We start from the raw sequence: 24,502 nt of genomic DNA, 5'->3' as shown, positions 1-24,502 counted from the left end.
ATTATACCCACCTCCACCACTTCTTCTGACAGTTCACTCCATGCATGTTCCACTGTCTGTGTGAAAACTTTGCCCCTCAAGTCCCTTTTAAATCTTTCTCCTCTAACTTTAAACCTATGCCCTCTAGTTTTGGACTCCTCTACCCTGGCAAATATGACTTTGACTATTCACCCTATCCATGCCCCTCATGATTTTAGTCATCTGTATAAAGTGACTCCTCAGTCTCCGATGCTCCAGGGAAATCAGCCCCAGCCAATTCAGCCTCTCCCTATAACTCATACCCTCCAATCCCAACAACATGCTTATAAATCTTTACTGAACCCTTTCAAGTTTTACAACATCTTTTCTATCGCAGGGAGACCAGAACTGAGTCCGTATTCTCAAAGTGACATCACCAACATCCTGTACAGCAGCAAGGTGACATCCCACTCTTATACTGAATGCAGTGACAAATGAAGGTAAGCATGCCTAATGCCTCCTTCACCACCCTGTCTACCTGTGATTCCACTTCCAAGGAACTATGCTCCTACACCCCTAGGTCTCTTTGCCCTACCATTAGCTTTGAAGTTCTACCTTGTTTTGTCTTACCAAATACAAAGCCTCACATTTATTTAAATTAAATCCAATTCGCCATTCTTCGCTCCATTGGCCCATCTGATCAAGGTTCCATTGCACTCTGAGATATCTTACTTCACTGTCCATTCCATCACCAATTTTGGTGTCATCTGCAAACTTGCTAATCATACCTCCTATATTCACACGCAAATTATTTATATAAATTATGTAAAACAGTGGACCCAGCACCTATCCTTGTGGCATACCACTGGTCATAGGCCTCTAGTCCAAAAACAACTTTCCCAACACCAACCTCTGTCTCCTGTGGTGGGCGGCACAGTGGTTAGCACTGCTGCCTCACAGTGCCAGAGACCCGGGTTCAATTCCTGACTCAGGCGACTGACTGTGTGGAGTTTGCACATTCTCCCCATGTCTGCATGAGTTTCCTCTGGGTGCTCCGGTTTCCTCCCACAGTCCAAAGATGTGCAGGCCAGGTGAATTGGCCATGTTAAATTGCCCGTAGTGATAGGAAAAGGGGTAAATGTAGGGGAATGGGTGGGTTGCGCTTCGGCGGGTCAGTGTGGACTTGTTGGGCCGAAGGGCCTGTTTCCACACTGTAAGTAATCTAATCTGTCTTCAAGACAATTTTTTATCCAGTTGGCTAGCTCCCCCTGGATTCCATGTAATCTAATCTTGCTAAACTGTCAAATACCTTGCATGGCTTCTCCACCTTCATCAATCTTCATTGTCATTTCTTTAAAAAACTCAATCAAGTTAGTGAGACGTGATATCCCATACAAAAGCCATGTTGACTATTCCTAATTAGTCCTTGCCTTTCCAAATGCAAGTAAATCATGTCCCTCAGAATCCCTCCAACAACTTACCCACCACTGATGTCAAGCTCATCATACTATAGTTCTCTGACTTTTTCTTACCACCTTTCTTAAATCGTGGCATCACGTTAGCCAACCTCCAGTCTTCTAGCACCTCACCTGTGGCTAGCAATGATACAAATATTTCTGTTAGAGACCCAACAATCTCTTCCCTAGCTTGCCACAAAGCTCTGGGATACAACTGATCATGTCCCAGGAATTTATCTATCATTTTGAGTTTAAGACATCTGACACCTCCTCTGCTGTAATGCGAGCACTTTTCAAAATATCACTTTTCAAAATATTTAATTCCTCTAGTTCTCTAACCACCATGTCCTTGACCACAATAAATACTAATGTGAAATACTCATTTAGTATCTCACCCATTTCCTGTGGTTCTACACATAGATGGCCTTCTTGATCTTTTAGGGTCCCTATTCTCTCCCTAGTTACTCTTTTGTTTTAATGTATTTGTAGAATCACTTTGGTTTGTTCTGAGCCTCATTTCCCAAAGCTGTCTCATGTCCCCTTTTTACCCTCCTAATTTCCTTCTTCAGTGTACTCCTACTGCCCCTATACTCCTCCAGACTGATTACGGTTGAAACCTTCAGCTTACACCATGGATATTAATAAATGGTTTTTAAAAAGAAGCAATTTCATCTGGTTGTCTTTTATTTTAAAAACTATTTCCTCCCTATTAAGCCATTGTTTTAAGCCCAAAACAAAAGGGCTAAATTCTGTTTAACTGTAAAAGTTCACAGCTGGTAGAAATTTAAAAAAAAACTTTTCCTCAAGCCAGGCCCCAGTGGTAAGCTGTTTTGAGGGCTGACATTCTTTTTGACCCAAAACCAGGAGAAAGCATGTTTTCCTCCATAACAAATAATTTGTCTTGGATACCGTTAGATACGTAACTTTGAATGATAAGTTTCAAAAATTCTAATATTATGATGCAATCCCTCAGAACAGCAAAGATGCACAAATTATATAGAACATTTGCAGCTACAGATTGGAAAGAAATTTGTTGAGCTGCTTCTCAAATCGACACTCATTTTATGTGTATTTCAGAGGGAACTTTAATCTAAAGGAGTTTTTGGTCTGAGTGTATGTACTGCAAGTGCACTAGGAAGTTGGCCATCAGCACCTACATTAATCTTGAGTACACCAGGCTAAATGTAAAACTTTTAGGAGGATTGAATTGCCTATTAATATGGGGCAATCAGTAAATTGGGTCTCTGTATATTAAGAGCTCTGTATCTTTTCTCCTGCAATAAGAAAACAATAAACATTTATGTTATTGTAATGACATGCGTTCAGCTTACAAATGCAGTACATTTAGTAAGGGTGACTATCAGGGAAAGGCATGAAATTCATAAGAGTGAATGTGAGTGGTAGTTGTGGATGGATAGTTTGGGATTTGAAAAAATACATAGAGAAGGATGGATGTGAGAAGTGATGCAATGGTTTAGGCTTAGCAAGTAGAGTGAGGAGATAGGGTAATACACTGAGCAGGATGTAGGTGAATATGCAACAGTACTTTCCTTCTTGACCTTGTTTGGTCACTAAACTGCTTCCTGCACTGAAGTTTGGAGTATGGCGGATGCTTCAGCTGTTGATATCTGGATCTCTTCCAGTCAGATCTTCTTTATGATGTTATCAGGTTTCTTCTTCACATTGCTGTGAGCAAGTATCTCCCTCCAGCTTTTTACACTTCCCCATCAAGTGGTGCATCACTGAAACAGTGCACAGCTTTTGAGAGCTTTGAATCCATTGTCATGCTTTGTCTTATCTTGGTTCCAAAACCAATTCTTCCAAATTCCATCACTGAATTGATCTTTTAAATATTGGTCCTGAGAATGCATCATACAAATCCTTATCACACAATTAATATACACTTGGAAGTAAAATGATAACTGCCTGTGACAAAATGTAACTGATACGCAATAGAGATGGTTCCACTTTCCAATGTAATATCTCCACCCCAATTTCTGCTAATCTACCATCTGTCCAGTCAATATCACTCTATGTTTGAACATCATAATTCAGTTTTTCACCCTGCTGTAGCACTGAAATAACACTTCTCAAAATAACAAATGAAATTTTATGCAACTGGAGCAGTGATAGACTATCTCCCACTCCTCATTTCTTGACCTTGGACACAAATGACCACACTAGCTTTCTTTAAAGTCTCTCTTCTGTTACACATCTAGCAGGACTGCCCTTAACTGGTACCATTGAGCCATTTGATTTTATAATCAGAACATTCCAATGATCTCCAGGCTAGTCTTTGATATTCCAGCCTCGACAAGCTTGAGCTCACAGAAATTTGACTGCCCAAGCCCTCAACCATGACAGGTTCGATTGACAAAAATCTCAGCGTGCTAACTGGTATTGTTTCCCAGTTTATCAATGTATAAACTATAAAATGCCCACTCTAGTGTTCAAATCTTCCCATGGACTTGTCCCTACCCTAAAGCTCCAATAAGCAGACAACCCTGAAAGGACTCTTTAATTTTCCAACTTTCACTTTGTGTAAATCCCCATTTCCTTCACCCCATCTTCACTGTCTGTGCTTTTGAATATCTAAGCTAGACTCTGGAATTATCTGGTTGAACCTTTCAGTTTCTCCAACTATCCTCTTTTAAGACACTCATTAAAATCTACCTCTTAGACCAATCATTTAATTATTGATTGTTATATCTCATTATTTGGCTTAATAGCAGTTGTTGTCTGATTACAACCCTTTGAGGCATTGGGATTCATAGAGTCATACAGCTCGGAAGAGGCCTTTTGGCCCATTGATTCTACATTGACCTGTCTGCAATAATCCCACATTCTAGCACTTGACCCACAACCTTGGATGTTTTGACGCTTCAAGTGCTCATCCGCATATCTTTTATAGGCTGTAAGGTTTCCCGTGTCTACTGCCTTCCCAGGACGTGCATTCCAGATTCCCACCACTCTCTGGTTGAAAACGTTTTTTTTTCAAATTCCTTCCAAACCTCCTGCGCTTGACCTTAAAATTATGCTCCTTCATTACCGACTCTTCAACTGAGGGAAATAACTACCTCCTATCCGTCCTATCCATGTCTCTCATAATTTTATATACCTTAATCAGGTTCCCTCTCAGCCTTTGCTACAAAAAAAACTTGAATGTTTGCAGCCTTTCTTCATCCCCTAAGCACTGAGGAGCATTTTACTACATTAATGGAATATAAATGGAAATTTTTGTTGTATAGTCCAATGGTATTGTTCGGCTAGAGATTATTCATTCCTCATACTGTCATGTACATATTTGTTATCAGCAACTGCGCAGTCTTTGCAAAATATGGCTGAAATGCTGCATTTCTGCACTCAACGTTTTGACAGCTTGATTCCTGTTTGACTTCAGAAATTGAGTGTGATGCTAATTCCCCAAAATAACCTTCAGATAAAACAGAAAAGTCTCTCCGTCTGTAGCATTTTGTCTTTTTGTCATCTTTACTTTGGTCTCAATCATGTAGCTTGCCAATTTCAATTATCTGTCATTTTCAAAGAAGGCTACTGGAATTCTATATGAATAATTACACTAAAGACATTAATAAGAAAATATTGCTTACTGTTGATTGAACAACAGATTTTTGTGGCATGATAAGTGTAGTTTAAAATATTTCACAGCTTGTACAGAAAACAAGCTGGCTAACGTGGGAGGAAGGGGAGGCAGGGAACAGTCCACCAAACTTGAATTTGATGACAAAACATCAAGACATCATTAAATTTTATCTTTTCCATCTCTCACCTGGCAGCCAGCCAAAGGTGCTGTGTAGGAAAATCAGGGACAGGAAGTCAGTGCCAGAGAATCCCCTACAATTGTTCAGAAGATGGATGGAAACAGCCATTATTGGTCCCATAGTGTGGAAAAGGCACTGTTTCACAGGGAATGGGAGATTGGTGAGGAAGAAACTGCAATTCACATTAGAGGAGGCTGAGGTTTTCTTGAGGGTCCCAGGAAAGTATTCCAGTTCCTGGAAAAGGCACTTAACTTTATAATGGTTCCCACCTCCCTTTCACTGCTGGGTTTTCTGACTGTGGAATACCCATGTAGTATCTATAACATTTAATAGACGCTCCTTAGTGCTCTCTGAAGGTAACTATTTAAAGGGAAGTAAAATAGCAACAGTTTATTGTTTTGTGAAATATATTAGTCGGATCATCCAGCTTTGGAAAAATTGTTTTACCAGGAATGAAACTACCAACTTTGTACTTGGCTATAAATATGCATCTCTAGGTCTGTTCCACTGAGAAGTAAAATGGTGGTATTCAGTGTTAGAATCAACAGAGGTGGATGTTCAAATTTAATAGGAACGATTATTGATTGATTGACAAAGCACAGTGCACTCGGGCTGTCCTACTAATACAACAGGAAAGTACCCAAAACTCATTTATGCATTTCATTGTGATTAGCATTTTGTGAATTCAAAAATACTTCTACCGATTATTTTATATGAATCAACAAACCATATGGTTTAAAACGAAGTGCTGGCTCATGTAATATGAAATCAAGTCTAATGACTTGTAGGAAAGTCTGTGTCCTCCAGCCTTGACTGAGCCAGGTTTTTTTCTGATCATGCATGGAATTACGAGCTCTGGTAATAAAACCATTGGAATTCTGACTCGAGTTTCAATGCCAAAAGAAAATGAAGCAAAGCTGAGAGTAATGTGCTGCTGGTAATGAGTGCTAAACACAATAACCAGTTTACAAGCAGAATGAAGCAGCATATCCAAATTAGAACTGGATAATTCCAATTGGCTTGAGTTGTCCATATTCAAATTTTAAAATTCAACTCTTGCCACTGGTTGCTGACAGACAAAAGAAGAAGGAATAAGATATTTTATTCTAGATTGAAATTTTGTTGTGTGATGTGATCCAGATTGGAAGCGAAATGTAATGCTTCAGACTGGCTGGACAGACTGACACCTGTGGTATCAGCAGGAGTTTAGTAGGTTTAACCTGGTTGTTTGCTGATGAAAGATAGACAATTTGATTTTGACAGAATATTGTGGTGTTACAGTATAGCACAGTAAGGTAGGAGCTAATTAAAAATATTATTTCCAGGATCACACTGCCTTCACAACAAAATAAATTTTATTTCAGATGAAATTCGAGACCTCATCTACCACATTTGCAATTCATTACTGAATTAATTGATTTTTTTTTCCCTGTTGTTATTAAGACAAGATGTTGTTCCTTAAACGCATGCTGGATTAATCTTTCAAGAAGAAGGAGGGGGAAAAAAAGCTTCAAATGAGTCATTTTTTCCAGTCTTGCCTAATTTAAAACTTGCTTAGAATCCTAAACAAAAGCTTCCATGCTGGTATTTTGCAGCTTAGCTCCACGGTGTCTGGTTTCAGGCAACAATGCCAAGGTCATAATTTTCGGCCGCTGACGGGGCCCCCAGATGTCTTTGGTAAAATTAATCGCAGTTTGCCCGAAGGTCACCAGCAAGTAATCCATCAGGAAGTAATTTTAAATCACACTCCATGGCAAAAAACAAAAAGTAGCCATTTTAGCCCAGTTCATGCAGAGGTAACATGAAAGCAAATTGGGCTTGCTTTTTCCTGCAGCTGGCAAGGCTGTAGCTTGTACCTATGATAACATTTCAACGCCAAAGGTTTTGAGGAACGTTAAAATTTTATTCCCTTTGGCGATCTTATCTGCAATTAAACTTTATTTTTGGAGAAGAGGTAATTTCCCACTGTTTTTAATTCTAGCAAATGTAATTAAAATGTAATACAACAGTTCCAAGAGTTAAAATCACTTTTCTGAATGCCAAGATAATCTGGATTTTCCCTGTCTAAGGCAAATTTACGTTCCAGTTTTTTAAACAAATATGCTCTTGGCAATTGTTGTAACATGAACCCTGCTCTGAAATGCAACTTTAAACTGTCTGACTCATGATTCTCCTGTGAGAATTTATGTAATTTCGTACTTCCTTTACACATTGGGAATCAGAAATCTACTCTGCTTATTAGAAATGTACACCAAGAATACTCAGGCTGAAAACCGGAGTGTGCGCTTCTTCAGAAAACTGCCTTGTAAGTTCAGTATCTTCCTTTCTGCACTGGATTGGATCTCTCTCAGTTTGGCAGAATCATGAGGACCTGATATTGGCTTTGCGAAATGCATTTTGTTCATGTAGATTTAACCCCACACTTTAACAGTCTACCTTTGCCTTGTTTAATTGCATTCAGGAGAATAAAGCTGACCAAGAAATTTAATTGCTACCTTTCTATATTATAAATAAACCAAGTTTAAACTTGGACTGATGTCTCAAAGTTAATTAATACCAGTTAATTAAGATTAAATCTGTCTTCAGTGTCAATTAGGCAGTTTTCTACATTAGCTAGCAGTCTAATAAAACATAGTTAAAGATAAATGATCAAAAAATTTGCCTACTCTCCCTCTTGATGTTTTGGTGAGTGCCTGATATGAAACTAATTCAGAATGGCCTGGAATGTAACAGGTTCAGATGTAATTAATTGACCTCATGACGATTTGCGGCAGCATCCGCCCTGAGCCATTTTTGCGAAGAGGAGTAGCCAATTGAGGTAATTAAGTGGCCTACGGCTTCTCTCCAAGGCCAACTGCAATTTTCCTGTGGCTAGGCAGGCTCCATGCTGCAAAGTCAAAGTCCAACCAGTTAAATGAGGCAGATTCTCAACAGGAGCTAGCTGTGCTTCTCCCCACTGGGGCCACACCTGCCATGGCTGTCAATTTGGGCTACACCTGCAGCACTGGCCATCCAGTTATGTAGTTAAAATCTTATGACCATGGCTGAGCAGCAGTGGTTTTTCTTTGGTCCCAGAGGACTGGAGAATTGCTAATATTGTCCCCTTGTTTAAGAACGGTAGCATGGATAATCCAGATAATTTCAGACCTGTGAGCCTGACGTCAGTGGTAGGGAGGCTACTGGAGAAGATAATAAGGGATAGCATATATACCCATTTGGAAGAAAATGGGCTTATCAGTGATAGGTGGCATGATTTTGTGCAAGGAAGGTCAAGTCTTACAAACCTAATGGAATTCTTTGAAGAGGTGACAAAGTTGATTGATGAGGGAAGGGATGTAGATGTCATATACATGGACTTTAGTAAGGTGTTTGATAAGGTTCCCCATGGTAGGCTGATGAAGAAAGTGAAGTTGAATGGATCCAGGGTGTTCTAGATTGATGGTTAGAGAACTGGTTGGGCAACAGGAGACAGAGAGTAGTAGTGGAAGGGAGCTTTTCAAAATGGACACCTGTGACTAGTGGTGTCCCACAGGGATCCATGCTAAGACCAGTGTTGTTTGTGATACACATAAATGATTTGGAGGAAGGTGTAGGTTGCCTCATAAGCAAGTTTGCAGATGACCCTAAGATTGGTGGAGTAAGGACTGTCAGAGAATACGGCAGAATATAGATAGATTGGAGAGTTGGGTAGAGACATGGCAGATGGAGTTCAATACAGACAAATGCGAGGTGATGCATTTAGGAAGATGCAATTCCAGGCTGAACTATACAGTAAATGGAAAAGTCCTGGAGAAGATTGATGTACATAGAAATCTGAGTTTTCAGGTCCATTGTTCCCTGAAGGCGGCAGGTCAGTAGAGTGGTCAAGAAGGCATTCATAGAGTCATAGAGTCATAGAGATGTACATTCAGCATGCTTTCCTTTATTGAACAGGCTATGGAGTACAAGAGTTGGCAGGTCATGTTACAATTGTATAAGACTTTGGTTCAGCCACATTTGGAATACTGTGTATAGTTCTGGTCGCCACATTAACAAAAGGATGTGGATGCTTTGGAGAGGGTGCAGAGGAGGTTCACCAAGATGTTGCCTGGTATGGAGGGTGCTAGCTATGAGGAGAGGTTGAGTAGATTAGGATTATTTTCATTGGAAAGAAGGCGGTTTGGGGGGGGACCTGATTGAGGCCTACAAATCATGAGAGGTGTAGACAGGATGGATAGCAAAAAACTTTTTCCCAGAGTGGAAGACTCAAATACTAGGGGTCATGAATTCCAAGTGAGAGGGGAAAAGTTTAGGTGAGTTATACGTGGAAAGTTCTTTACGCAGAGTGATGGATGCCTGGAATGCATTGCCAGCAGAGGTGGTAGGGGCAGGAACATCATTTAAGATGAATCTAGACAGATACATGAATGGGCAGGGAGCAGAGGGATACAGATCCTTAGAAAATAGATGGCAGATTTAGATAGAGGATATGGATCAGCTCAGGCTTGGACGGCCAAAGGCCCTGTTCCTGCGCTGTAATATGCTTTGGTCTTTGTTCTTTCTAATTTAAATTTTATTACCAGTTTTCAGAGGGCACTTCCTGCTTGAGGTACAACGTCTCCCTATTGCTCTCTGTCTCTATGAGCCACAGTTCCCACCTCACCATAGAATCCTGATGAGTCATCACTAGAGGCTTTCCAAGTGGTCCTTCACCATCAAGAACATCCCCAGCGATCCATAATTGGATGACAAGCTCATCTTCTGTACATTAGAAAGCCAATAGCACAAAAGTTGTTATTTGGTTATCAAGGTCTGAGAGTTAATGTGTGTGATTGGCATCTTAGTCGCCAAATGCCAGGTATTTAATTGGGTCTGCCTCAAGACTTAGAACCCCAGGATTGAAATTTTGCCCACTCCAACAGCTGTCAACCAACCATTGCCACTGGTGGCTGCAATTTGTCATGTTCCAGGGACTTTACCAGGGATCATGACTGGATACAAGTGAGTGAACAGGTTGGTGGGGATTGCAGGAAAGGGAAAGGAGTTGGGGGGTGGGGGAAAGGTGGGGGGAAGTGTTGCTTTCAGCAGTGCGTCCCTGGGTGGCCTTCATATGGCACAGGAGAATCGTGCCACTCAAATAGCTATTGAGCTGCGCTAACCTTTCAGCCATTGCTAAACTCCATTAGGCTTAGGGATTGATGTTGAGTGGCTCATGTCTGTGCCTAACCATCATCTTGCCATGAGTAAATTATTAATTGCAGGATGCTTTCCTGTCACCAGTGGACTGACAAAATGCCTCCTCCTTGATTTAATGGCTTTGACAACCATATGTTTTGCTGTGTCAAAATGTATGGTGCTAGAAAAGCACAGCTGGGCTGGCAGCATGCAAGGAGCAGGAGAGTCGATGTTTTGAGCATAAGCGTTTCATCTTCCTGATGAAATGCTTATGCTTGAAACGTTGACTCTCCTGTTCCTTAGATACTGTCTGACCAGCTGTGCGTTTCCAGCACCACACTTTTTGACTCTGATCTCCAGCATCAGCAGACCTTACTTTCACCATGTTTTTTGTTATGATAGGAATTGGCAGCTCCATTGATCCCAGATGTCACTGTCCCAATACCTGCCCTGAAAGTTTACGTTGCTGATCAGTTGATTACTTTATTGATTTACAGGAAGGTAGTGATGTATTGGCAATGTTAATGATCTAGTAATCCAGAATCCCAGGTTAACATTCTTGGTATAAGGTTTCAAATCTATCATAAGGAGTGGTGAAAGCTGAATTCAACAAAAATCTGAAATGGAAAAGGCTTCAATGCTTGTTAATATGGGTCATGTCTCTTTATGAAGTGTGCCTGAACAATACTGTTTGAGTGCAGTTCTGTTTTCTTCTGTTTTCGTTCATTTTGAAATCTGCTGTGCTGATTTGCGTCTGAAAATGAGCAAACTTGCTATTCTATATAATTCTCAGAACATTTACAATATTTGTCACTCCCACGAGGTTTTGTTCTGTATCTTTTCCAGATGCATGGAGCTGTACAGTTTAGGCAGAACATCCGGTGCATTTAGTTTGTAATGTTGTTTCCTCTTGCGTCTTCTCTATTTCACGATCAAACCCACCAGAGAAAAGTTAGTAATGACAAAATGTGAAAAGTGTTGAGACTTTTCATATTACAGTGTTCCAAACCATGGGCTCAAGTACAGAGGTAGAGTGTCCCACTTTACTTTGCATTATGAAATGTACTTTGAGTTGTTAAGACATGAAACACAGCAACAAATTTCCATATCCTGCAGACCCAATAACAGAAAATAAGATAAATAATCAATTAGCTACATTTTTGGGAGGTGTCATTGGTTGAGGAAAAAATGTTGACAGTGTTGTCAGGATGCCTTGTGGGATTTAAACACAGAAGACCCAAAGGTCATACTGATTTTCCTCTAATTTTCTTCCAGCTGCAGATCATCAAGTCCAGTGCGCAGCAGTATTTTCCAGAGCCAGACGTCAATGCCACAACTGGCGAGCGGATGCTCATCGGTGCGCACAGAACCTTGGAGGGTTACACACACAGGCAGACATGTTGCTTTGAGGGACTATTGGTCATGAAGCAGAGATTTGTTATTCCAATGGTGTAAGGTCTTTACAAATATGAATGGTCATGAAGGCTAAATGAGGAAAAACGGTACGTACATGGAATTAAATTTGTAGTTCATATCTAGTTGAGAAAATCTTTTCTTGTCCAGTGGCCAGGCTAGATTTTCATGTCCATCTGTCTCTGCATTTGAACTGAGTCGTTCTGCCAAGTCATTGTGAAAATTTATTGGCTGCCCCTTGATTTGAGGATGATATCTAGTCAGGGTCACAAGTTGCTGGTTTTGTGCCTTCTTGTGATTTACCATCCTGATTCTCAATCTGTAGACCTGCACACAGGGCAGAATGGCCCATGAGGCAGTGCAGAATTTGCTTCCTTTGTGTCACTTCTGCTGCCATGCCTCAGTAGGAAGGAATTTGAGTTTGAAGTATTATGCTGCTTGATGGTAGGTTATTGCTTTCATGCCTCTCACTGTCAAAGGCACTCTTTTCCTCAGTGAGGGCTTACTCAACTTCTCAAGCTCACTTCCTGGTGACCTGTTTCACCATTACCATGTGCTGTTGAAGGTCCTGTTGAAGGTCTGCAAGGTTTTATTTCTAATATGTGTATGAAAAGGTTTAACAAGAACAATCGCTTACAATAACTGACACTGCTTGACTAATTGACTGAGAAAAACATTTCTGTTGTTTATACAAAACTGTTCCTTTCACAATACTCTATCAATTATTTGTCATTTTTACTTTTATGTGAAAACATAAATTCATTGAAGTTGAAAACTGAGTATATTCAGTAACTGAAGAGAAATTCAAACAAAAGTTTCTATCTGCCGGTATTTGAAGTGATAAATTCTATATTTGGCCAGTCATCCAGTCACAGTTATTCTTGTTCCATACACTGGTTATTTCCATTAACAGTGTTTATCGGATAATCCAGCAAACAGGAACCTATTGGCAAATGTACTTTCTAATGTGGAACTGAGTCATGCAAATAGAAATATGATAAGTTCAGCATCTGGCTTGTGCTAACTAGGCTGATCTCAGCCATTAAGGTATTAAAATATGCCTCACTTTTCCTTTGTTTAAGAAAAGGAAAGGTCAATTAGATTTACCATCCACATTTCATTTAGGTGTTTCCATTTCTTCTAATGTATCTGAAATAACAATGTGTGGTGCTCTGTTGGAAACCTAAAAATTGTGAATGAAAGCAAAACATGTGCATTTCCCTTTCTGAAAACTTTTATAAAAATGTCATAACAGCTTCCATTCTTTCTTGACTGCAGAAAAACTATTTTGTATTCACTTTTAACTGAAACACATTCAATTTTTCTATTTTTTTTCCAAAGAATTTGTACTCAAGAATCTGTACCTGTGTATTATTTGTACCTATGCAAAAAAGTACCTAAGATGGTGCCATAAGTGGCAACTTCGAAACTTTTCACCGTACTCATGTGAGTATAAAGCTAATTCAATTCAATATATCTGCTTTGAAGTCTGAAGAATCAACTTAGCAAACACTGAAGTCAGTAAATCAGTTTAATAGTTTTCCAGCGTTCTAGGATTCCCCCTTTTATATATGGAATGCGAAACTGGACATTAGAGCAACAAGTGTATGCACACCCCAGACAGAATTCTATTTGGTCATATAGAACTTGAATATTGCAGACAAGAGAGACATGATGTGGAAGTTTTTCATCTTGCATTTATCAGCATAAAGGCAAAAATGCCCAATTTCAAACCATCACAACGATTGATACTACAGACACAAAAAAACTCTTCAACTTGGACAATTCAAAATATGTACATATGGAAATATATTATTTTGTTTGCAGAGAATAGGGACCTGTGCATGAATGTGAGCTGCTTCAGGCAACTGTAAATTAACTGGGAGCTTGACCTTCCAACAGTTCCCTGCTGCTTTTTTTAATGGCAATGCATTGGCCAATCAGAGTTCACTTACCCAACCAAACAGCACTCTTTTCTCTTGTGGTGTAAATTGTGGCCATTTGAAATTTGCATTTTAGAAAAAAAACTTTGTTGGCATTTTTTTGTTATTTTTCATTTTCAAAATGTCCTCTGGCAACATTCAAGGGTTCTATTTGTCAACTATGGAAAGATATTTGTAAGATGGTTTTGTGACTTTGATCTCTAAAAACATGGATTCTACTTTGCTGGACTCAAAGTACGGAAGGGGGCTAGGGAACCTGAATGCAGGACCCACTCAGAAGATGTTCCTAATGCCTGAGTAGCAGACTGGGAGCATAATTCCCACTCCAACTGTGTGTTGCCACCTAGTGTCTTTTGTGCCCCCTTATCCAGTAGACTTTATGACTCACAGTGTACCCTTAAGTGATAACTAAATGTGGCAGATAATCAGACTAACAAGGTATGAATCAGGTGTAATTTATGAAATTAAAAAGTGTAACATTGATATGATTTAAATCAACAATGAGGTTTGCAGTAAGATTTTTTTGAAGCAGCCATTCTTTGTATCTGTTACTATGTTCTTTCACATTGACATTTAAAACTCTTTCCTGAGGGTTATTAATTGGTAAAAACAAGCTGTAATTAATGGTTATTTTGATAACTCTGCAGGTGATCAGAAAAAAACCAATCTCACTTATGTTTCACCCCCACCCTACTCAATTTTGCGATAGAGTAGGAGGGGGAGTCTAGCATTACTGGATTGAATTTCCTTCTCAAATATTGTTCAGTCAGAGTGATTCAGATCCATTTCAATTTATCTGTCCTTTCTGCTGCTGTTCCTTTGGAAAAGCTGAATTCTTATGTATGGATGAGTATATAAGCTGTACAATAAAAAGGAAATGGGTTGAAAATCATTGAATAGAAATGCCAACAACCTAAAGGATTATTGGCAACAAGAGCGTACATTTTTAAATTCTATGAGATCGGATTAAGATAAAGAGCACTCTGTATCTAAGAAAGAATAGATTAAATTCTTGAAGATAAAAGCTCAAATGTTATTTTGCTGTTCAGGTAAAGCAAGTCAGAACTCATGACATTAAAGAGGCAATTTCTCATTTAATTCACCTTTTTAAATAAAACTAATAGAAAGATTATTTTATTTAATTCCTTTTTCCCCTAATGTTGATGTCACACTTTATAGATTACTATCCAATTTTCATAGCTTTGCCAAAGTGTTCATTTCTTGAATGTATGTTTTGATGATGAATGGTGGCAAACTGTGAAACTCTGGAGAACCAAGCCAGGATTTACCTGACATGTGAACATGAGATTTAAGAACAGGACTGGACTGCTTGACCCCCTTGAGTTTGCTCTGTCATTTAACAAGTTGTTAGCTGATCTGATTATTCCACATTCCCACCTACCCCGAAAACCTTTCGCCCCCTTCCTTATCAAAAATCTATCTATATCTCTGCTTTAAAACATTCCAAGAATATTGCTTCCACCACTTTTTGAGGAAAGGAATTAAAAAGGCCACAATCCTCTTTGAGAAAAAAATCCCATTTCTGTCTTAATTGGGCAACCCCTTATTTTTAAGCAGTGACTTCTAGTTCTAAAAATTCTCCCATAAGAAGAACCATCTTTTCCACATTCACTCTGTCAAAATCCCTCACAATTTTATTTGTTTCCATCTTGTTGCCTGTCACTTTTCTGAACTCCAACAAATGCAAGCCAAGTATGTCCAGCCTTTCTTCACATGACAATTCTCCTACTCCAAGCATAAATGCAACAAATCTTCTCCAAATTTACATCCTTCCTTAAATAAGAAGATCAATACAGTACACAGTCCTCATTGTGACACACAAATGTAGCACAGACCATCACCAAGAATTTTCTAACTTAAAAATTACATCCATATGTTTCAAGCAAATTTTACCACCTCCCAATGTTTTGTATACAAACAAACAACAAGAAGAGATTCTTCCAGTTTCCCCTTCTCTATCTCCTTCCAAAAATGTTTAGCTTTTCTTTCCCCACCATGTTCAAACTGTTTGCTGCATTAATATCCTCACCTCTCCCTCCCATTCCACAACAAAGACAGGGTCTCCCGGTCCTCACTATTCAATTTCAGCTTCCGCATCCAAAAGATCATTAGCTGCCATTTCCATCACTTCCAGCAAGATGCCACTTTCTTCCTTTGTCAGCCTTTTGCAGGGATCATTCCATCTGAGATACCTTGGTCTGCTCTTTCTCCACTTCCAACACACCCCATAACCCATGGAACCTTACCATGCAATTCCTGAAGGTGTAACGCTTGTCTGTTTGCTTCCTGCTTCTTCACTATCCAAAGCTCCAGACACACCTTCCAGGTTGAAGCAGAGATTTACCGGCACTTCACTCAATCTAATCTTCACTGTTCACTATGTGGTCTCCTATGCACTGAGGAGATAAAATGCAGACTGAGTGACTGTTTCAAAAATACCTACACTCTGTAAAAAAGACCCTGGGCTTCCAGTTGCCTGCCACTTTAATACACCATCATGGTCCCTGGCCAACATTTCTGTCTTGGGCCTGCTGCAGTGCTCCAGTGAAGGTTAAGGCAAGCTGAAAGAACAATACCTCATCGTCCACCTAGGTACCTTATATACCTCAGGACTCAATATTGTGTTTAACGATTTCAGAACATGAACATCATCCTCCATGTTGGTTACCACCGCTAGATCCTGCATTGTATGGGTTTCACTCTGCACATCCAATGAGTTTTCAATTTTTCACTCATCTTGTTAGCACCCTAACTAGCATTTACCTCTTTCTCATCTTATCGTCAGCTATTGCTTTGCTTGTCTGTGCCTTTTTTATCTCCCTCTGGGCTCCAATTCTGTGTACAGTATTTTATTCATTAACACTACAGCCTTCTCTGTCATCAGTATAAATATGACCGTTTCCCAGATATTCAGTTCTGACAAAGCATCATTACACTTGAAACATTAACTTGTTTTTCTGTCTACAGATGCTGTAGACCTGTTGTGTTTCTCCAGCACTGTCTGTTTTTGTAACACGTCAAATACATTTTAGCAAGAGTATCTTTATTTCATTCTATTCAATCTCTCTTCAAAAGACAGCCTTCTAATCCCAACCATCAAACTAGTGAATGTTTATTATACAATTTTTCAGGCACGTATGTTCTTCCTTAGACACAGGGATCAAAACTGCACAGAATACCCTATGCATAGTCTTACCAAAACATTGTACAATTGCTGCAAGACTTCTTTACTCTTGTTCACATCTACTCCAACTCCTACCATAATAAGGGTCAACAAATATTTACAGAGGATTCTGGGTAATCCAAGATGGAGGACAGGAAACATTTCTGGTTGTAACAGCTGCTCCTTTTTTGAGGTTTTTTTGGTGTTGGAGGTGATTTCCTCGAATTCCAGAAGCAGCAAATTCTGTTTTATATGCTGTTGCATTGTTTTGGAAATTTGGAGAGAAAAAAAAGTCAAAACAATAGCATTTTTAAAAAAGAGAAGAACAGACAAAGAAAGGACATGGTGAGGTCAGTGTAGGAGACAGAGAGAGAAAGAAACCCGCATTGCTAACTGACAGAGTTAGCAGTTGCTGCCTTTGCTGTTGAATTCATGTATCAACTTTTTCATGCAGGGGGTGGTATGTGTATGGAGGCCAGTACAATTGCAACATTTAAAAGGCATTTGGATGGGTATATGAAGAGGAAGGGTTTGGAGGGATTTGGACCAGGTGCTGGCAGGTAGGATTAGATTGGGTTGGGATATCTGGTCGGCATGGACGAGTTGGACTGAAGGGTCTGTTTCCATGCTGTACGTCTCTTTGACTCTATGCCTTATTTAATTGCTCTACCTACAACTTAACTTTTTGCCTTTGGTGTCCAAGAACGCCAACATTGAGACAGAGTCATAGAGTCCTACATCACAGAGATAGGCCCTTTGGCCCAAAATGGTCCATGCTGATCAAAATGTCCATCAACGCAAACTCCATTTCCCTGCACTTGGCTTATATTCTTCTAAACCTTTCCTATCCATATATTTAGTCGCAAAGTCTTTTAAATGTTATTAATGTACCTGCCTCAACCACTTCTGCTTGCAGCCCATTCCATATGCGTACCATCCTCTGTGCAAAATAGTTGCCCCTCAGGTTCCCATTTATTCTCTCCTCTCTTACCTTAGACTGATGCCCTCTAGTCCTCGATTCCCCAACCCTGGGAAAAAGACTGAGTGCATTCACCCTATCCATGTCTCTCATGATCTTATACACTCCTGTAAGATGCTCCCCTTAGTGTCCTATGCTCTAAAGAAAAAGGTTCTAGCTTGTCCAACCTCTCCCTATAACTCAGACCATTGAGTCCTGGCCACATCCTTGTAAGTTTCTTCTACACTCTTTCCAGTTTAATAACATCCTTCCTATAGCAAGGTGACCAAAACTGAACACAATACTCCAAGTTCAGGCCTCACCAACGTCCTGTTCAACTGCAACATGACTTCCAAACTTCTATACTCGCTGCCCAGACTGATGAAGGCTATTCAAAAGCCTTCTTCACTGCCCTGTCTACTTGTGATTCCACTCTCAGAGAACCGTGCACCTGAACCCATGGTGTCTCTGTTCCACTGCACTCCTTAAGGCTCTACCAGTCACCATGATCAAGCTCCTGCTGCAATTTCTGATAATCTTCCTCATTATCCACGATACTGCTTATTTTAGTGTCATCTGCAAACTTACTAATCATGCCTTGTACATTCTCATCCAAATCATTGATATAGATAATAAGTAGCTGAAAAAATATGTTCCAAGGAGCAGGAGAATCGACATTTCGGGCATAAGCCCTTCTTCAGGAATCTATCCTTGGATGCTGGCTGACCTGCTGCGCTTTTCCAGCAACACATTTTACAGCTCTGATCTCCAGCATCTGCAGTCCTCACTTTCTCCATAGATATTAAGTAGCAATGGGCCCAGCACTGATCCCCGAGGTACACACTAGTCACAGACCTCCAGTCTGACAAGTATCCTTCCACTATTACCCTCTCCTTTCTACCATCAAGTCAATTGCGTATCCAATTTGCTAGCTCTCTCTGGATTCCATGCAATCTAACCTTCCAGATCAGCCTACCATGTGGAACCTTCTCAAAGGCCTTACTGAAATCCATATAGACTATGTCTACCACCCTACCCTCATCAACCTTCCTGGTCACTTTATCAAAGAACTCCAACATTTAATATTTTCTCACTGTTTCAAATATTTCTATTTTTCTCGTCTTCCAATGGAAGAAAAAAGCTTCACACTTCATCCCTAACATACATTCACTAACTTTACATTGCCAGCAAACTTTGATGCATTACCCTCAGTTACTTTGTCTGTTGCTGATATAATTTGTAAATAGCTGCGTCCAGCACCAATTCCTGTGACTACATTAGTTACAGACTGCAAATGTCAAATTGATCCAGTTATTCCTGGTCTCTGCTCTTTGTCCTTAACAAATGTGCAATCAATGCAAATGTTAACCCTAACTATATAGACATTTACCTTCTGTAAGTGTCTCTTAAGTGTCACATTATCAAAATCTTTAAAATCTAAATATAATACACCCAAATAGTTCCACTTTCTCTCTAATTTTAGTTGCATCTCAAGAAATCCCATAAATATGTTGAATATGGCTTCATTTTCAAATAAACCCGTGTTGACACATTGCAATGTTCTTAGTATTTTGATACCACTTCTGTTATAATGGAACCTAGCATTTCCTCGTAATTGATGACTGACTTAAACTGGTCTTCCAATCCGTTGAAACCTTTCCAGAATAAAAGTGAATTTTGGAAGACCACAACAAATGCATTCAGCATCTCTGCAATAACTTCTTTATATCCTAAGGATATATATATATATATATTATTATTAATTAGGAAGTTACTTGAAATTAGATTGTTCTCAAAAAATGTTTATCTACAAAACACTGTCTCTCATCAATTGTGTTTTTCTGTAGATTTTTAAAATTTTTGTAGAATATTGTTTTACATCTCGTATATGTGAAGTAGAAATGCTGTACTGTCTGACACAGGGTTTAAACAGAACTAGCAGCTGAGGTTCACCTCTCTAAATTTGGACAAAGTTAAAAATCAGGTTATAGTCCAACAGGTTTACTTGGCAGCATTAGCTTCCTAGTGTTGTGTGATTTTTAACTTTGTCCACCCCAATCCAACACCAACTCCTCCACATCTAAAGTTGGGGACAGCAAAGGTTATTGTCATTCATTTGACTTGTCTGTGTGTGGTTGGACTCTACTACAGCTAAAAATCAATACAGCTGACTGGGACAAGAAAACCCAAAGCTCGATGAGGATTCCTAGCCAGCTACCAGCTTTCCCAACCTGTTTTTCCATTTATTTTCTCTGTATGTTTTCAATCTGATTAAAATGGTGAATGCTTGTGCTAACAAATGCTTTGTATGTTTAAATAATGGGGATGACTGTCGGGCAGGATTTTCAATATGATGAGAATGGGAGATGAGGCTGGAAATCACAAGCCCCACTCTCAAACACCCCACTTCCCATTTTCATGTGGTTGGATGTCATAAAATCATCAAATGTTTAGAGCGTGGAAGGAAACCATTCAGTCCACCATGTCTATGCCTGTGTTCTACAAGAGCAGCTCAGCTTGTCCCAACTCATGTGTAGAACTGTGCCTTGCTGCTGATAATCGTATTTGCAGTGAAGGGCCTTGTTGGATAAGACTTTTGACCTACCCTTATGAATAAAGAATACTCTGGAACTGTACAGTTACATAGCCGAACAGGGAATTATGCAAGTACCTGTGATTTTATAGTGAAATGTAACTTCATTTTTGAAATATCATTTTCCTGCTAATTTAGTAAATATGTTGTCTTGGTTTACAGTTTCACCACAATTAGATGGATAAGAACGTAACCAGGCCAGTACAATCAATACACTGAGTTGTGCATGTATGATTCATAGAGGCCATTGGCTAGTTAAATCATTAACTGCTTCCATTGAAGTGGGAATTTGGTAACTTTGGAGCATGAAACACTAAGTAGGCACATTAAATCTTGCAAGTGCAGGCCTTGCCTTTCTATATTTCTTTGAACAGTCAAACTTTCTCCAAAGTTTTGAATCTGTGTTCCAGATTTCCAACAGCCGTGGTATTTTTTTCCAAAGAAGGTCAATGTCATACCTCCACGATGAGCTCTGAGATATGTCACTTTATCCAGCCAAAGACGTTATGCCACTTTGGGAGTAGAATTCTGCCAACAAGCCATCATGATAAGCCCAACTCAAATAAAAGACTCCCTTCCATGTCACAACCATGTCCTTGCATACTTACAGTTCTGTGTGCAAACTTAGCAGCTGCCTTACAGTGTTTGTTATGGAATGTGTTTGTAAATTGGAAACTTCAGAGTCTGCTTCTAAGTGTCTAGATCTCATTACAGTTGCTTAGCTAACATGACAAGGAAGTAATTAGTGCTCAGAATTTAAGGGTCAAGATTTCTTGAGGCCATAACTGTTAATGATAATGCTTTGAATGATCAATAAAGTACAAATCGAAGCCAGATTAGTGGCATTACTGAATCTTTGCAATCATAATTACATCAATTGCCCCTAGCAGGACATCCAATTCCAAGAATTTTACTCTGCAACCGAAGAAGAAAACAATAACTCATTCAATCCACTTTGCATATGGTATCAGCCATTGTGTATAATCATTGTACATTGGAAAATTGTCATGCCAGACTGAAAGTCCAAATTCATTTTTAGCAACAGTGACTTAAGCTCTACCTGTGACGCATGAATTTCCCCATCCTCCATACTCTTTTTTGTGACCCTTATAATTTGTGATGATTTCTTTTTGGTCCCATTATATATCCATTAATGTCTCCATTTTACATTAAGGGCCCACAACTTTGGGAATTCCTATGCCTTTTTGACCCTACACCCTCCCATGATCAATCCAGAATAAACTCCTCTCCTCCCTTTTGGAGATTCCATCCCACTCTTATTCACTATCAGGGCCCACCCTATTAGATACAATTGTCACCACTCTCTCAGTGACACAGTAAAATGAACCCCAGACTTGAGTTGACCGCTTTCCCCCCAGATTCCATGGATTTCTCCTTGATAGCCTTACGGCAGCACAGTGGCTCAGAGGTGAGTGGGAGGGTTTGCAATGAGAAAGATGCAGGGATGCTTCAGTGTAATTCGGACTAGTTGATTGAGTAGGCAAATGCATGGCAGATGAAGTATAATGTGGATAAATGTTATATTATCCAATTTGGTAGTGAAAACGGAAAGGTGTACTATTATCTAAATAACAATAGAGGGGAAGGGAGAGGTGCAGTGAGACCTGGCTTTCCTTGTACATCAGTTGCTAAAAGTAAGCATGCAGGTTCAGTAAGTGGTGCATAAGGCAAACAGCATGTCAGTCTTCATGGTGAGAGGATTCAAGTTCAGGAACAGGAATGTCTTGCTGCATTTGTACAGAGACTTGTTCAGCACATAACTGACTAGTCAAACTGATTGGGAATCTAAATGTGGCATTTCTGATTAGCAAATTAAAATAAAATGCATTATAATTGAATACGTTGCGAGTAAAACTAAAAGGTGCATAATACAGTGTAAGAGCTGTGATATTGGTCTTTTCTTGATTACTGAGTGGAGCATAAGTTAATAATATACTCATGTGGAGCACATTAACTCATGTTGTGTGTGGCTTGAAGATATTTCCACAAAAATAAGTGTTTGTGTCTAAAATTGTGTCACAGTAGTTAACCCAGTGGCTAGTTAGCAAGTTCTCTTGGTCAATAATGATCCAGTGCTTGTGAGTGTAGCTGTTGAGAGGAACATTTCTGAGAGATGGCTCAATAGATACTTGTGTTAGTTCCTGTAATAGATGGGTGACAAATGATTCACATAGAACTGAAGAATGGAATGATTTTTTTATTAAAACACGCGGTATCTAAATTTGTGCATTATAATCATAGACACTTGCATGTCTGGACTCAAACTAAACAATTCAGATGTACTTCTCCCAGCCTCAGTTTAACATGCTGCAAGAGAACAAAGCTCTATAAGATTCAGACTGCAAACTTGATGTCATTAGGTTCTCAGTGATAACATTATGAGCATGTCCCTTAAAGTACACTGCATATCTGCTGAAAGACATTACACGATGGAGAACATCATTTGGCAAGGATGATCCTGAAATTAAAATGACTTTTTTTTACAGGTATCCTGCAAATTGCCAGGCGGAAAGCATTTTGGACATCAGGTTTTCAACAAGTACCAGTAGATGCCAAAGCCAACAGTTACTTCAACTACTGCAGGGCTCTCAATAGAAGATATAAACTTTCAATTTAAGTTTGTTGTGGTTCTGTTCGCCGAGCTGGAAATTTTTGTTGCAAACGTTTCGTCCCCTGTCTAGGTGACATCCTCAGTGCTTGGGAGCCTCCTGTGAAGCGCTTCTGTGGTGTTTCCTACGGCATTTATAGTGGCCTGTCCCTGCCGCTTCCGGTTGTCAGTTTCAGCTGTCCGCTGTAGTGGCCGGTATATTGGGTCCAGGTTGATGTGTTTGTTGATGGAGTTTGTGGATGAGTGCCATGCTTCTAGGAATTCCCTGGCTGTGCTTTGTTTGGCTTGTCCTATAATGGTAGTGTTGTCCCAGTTGATTTCATGTTGCTTGTCGTCTGTGTGTGTGGCTACTAAGGCTAGCTGGTCGTGGCGTTTCGTGGCTAGTTGATGTTCATGTATGCGGATCGTTAGCTGTCTTCCTGTTTGTCCTATGTAGTGTTTTGTGCAGCCCTTGCATTTGATTTTGTACACTACATTAGTTTTGCTCATGCTGGGTATCGGGTCCTTCGTTCTGGTGAGTTGTTGTCTGAGGGTGGCTGTTGGTTTGTGTGCTGTTATAAGTCCTAGTGGTCGCAGTAGTCTGGCTGTCAGTTCTGAAATGCTCCTGATGTATGGTTGTGTGGCTAGTCCTTTGGGTTGCGGCATGTCCTCGTTCCATTGTCTTTCTCTTAGGCATCTGTTGATGAAATTGCGGGGGTATCCGTTTTTGGCGAATACCTTGTACAGGTGTTCCTCTTCCTCTTTTTGCAGTTCTGGTGTGCTGCAGTGTGTTGTGGCCCTTTTGAATAATGTCTTGATGCAACTTCGTTTGTGTGTTTTGGGGTGGTTGCTTTCATAGTTTAGGACTTGGTCTGTGTGTGTGGCTTTCCTGCATACCTTTGTGGTGAATTCTCCGTTCGGTGTTTTCTGTACCATCACGTCTAGGAATGGGAGTTGGTTATCCTTTTCTTCTTCTCTCGTGAATCGGATTCCTGTGAGTATGGTGTTGATGATCCGGTGTGTTTTCTCTATTTCTGTGTTTTTAATGATTACAAAGGTGTCATCCACATATCTGACCCAGAGTTTGGGTTGAATTTGTGGTAAGACTGTTTGTTCTAACCTTTGCATTACTGCTTCTGCTATGAGTCCAGAGATCGGTGAGCCCATGGGTGTTCCGTTGATTTGTTCGTACGCTACAGCGGACAGCTGAAACTGACAACCGGAAGAGGCAGGGACAGGCCACTATAAATGCCGGAGGAAACACCACAGAAGCACTTCACAGGAGGCTCCCAAGCACTGAGGATGTCACCTAGACAGGGGACAAAACGTTTGCAACAAAAATTTCCAGCTCAGCGAACAGAACCACAACAATGAGCACCCGAGCTACAAATCTTCACCCAAACTTTGAATTTAAGTTTATCTAACACTGGCAACTGTGAAAATTACATTCATGTC

General features: G+C 39.9%; 1 long non-coding RNA gene across 2 annotated transcripts in view; it reads left to right on the top strand.

Annotated features, from left to right (window-relative positions):
* The first annotated feature begins 7,462 nt into the window (after positions 1–7,462).
* The window catches only part of LOC148151912 (uncharacterized), a 78,492-nt gene continuing 61,452 nt past the window's right edge, over positions 7,463–24,502 (top strand). The window contains exons 1-4 of one of the 2 annotated variants that reach the window (XR_015759102.1): positions 7,463–7,499; positions 11,624–11,850; positions 13,103–13,207; positions 22,947–24,245. This is a non-coding gene — a long non-coding RNA (uncharacterized LOC148151912). Of the gene's footprint in view, positions 7,500–11,623; positions 11,851–13,102; positions 13,208–22,946; positions 24,246–24,502 lie in introns of those variants that run through there. The other variant, XR_015759103.1, reaches the window with a different exon arrangement.

This window comes from Chiloscyllium plagiosum, unplaced genomic scaffold, assembly GCF_037043375.1.
Source record: "Chiloscyllium plagiosum isolate Xiang-an unplaced genomic scaffold, Cpla_swu_hap1 HiC_scaffold_2, whole genome shotgun sequence".
Classification (NCBI taxonomy): Eukaryota; Metazoa; Chordata; class Chondrichthyes; order Orectolobiformes; family Hemiscylliidae; genus Chiloscyllium; species Chiloscyllium plagiosum.
The sequence above is the reverse complement of the archived record's forward strand: the minus strand, read 5'-3'. Positions and strand labels throughout refer to the sequence as shown.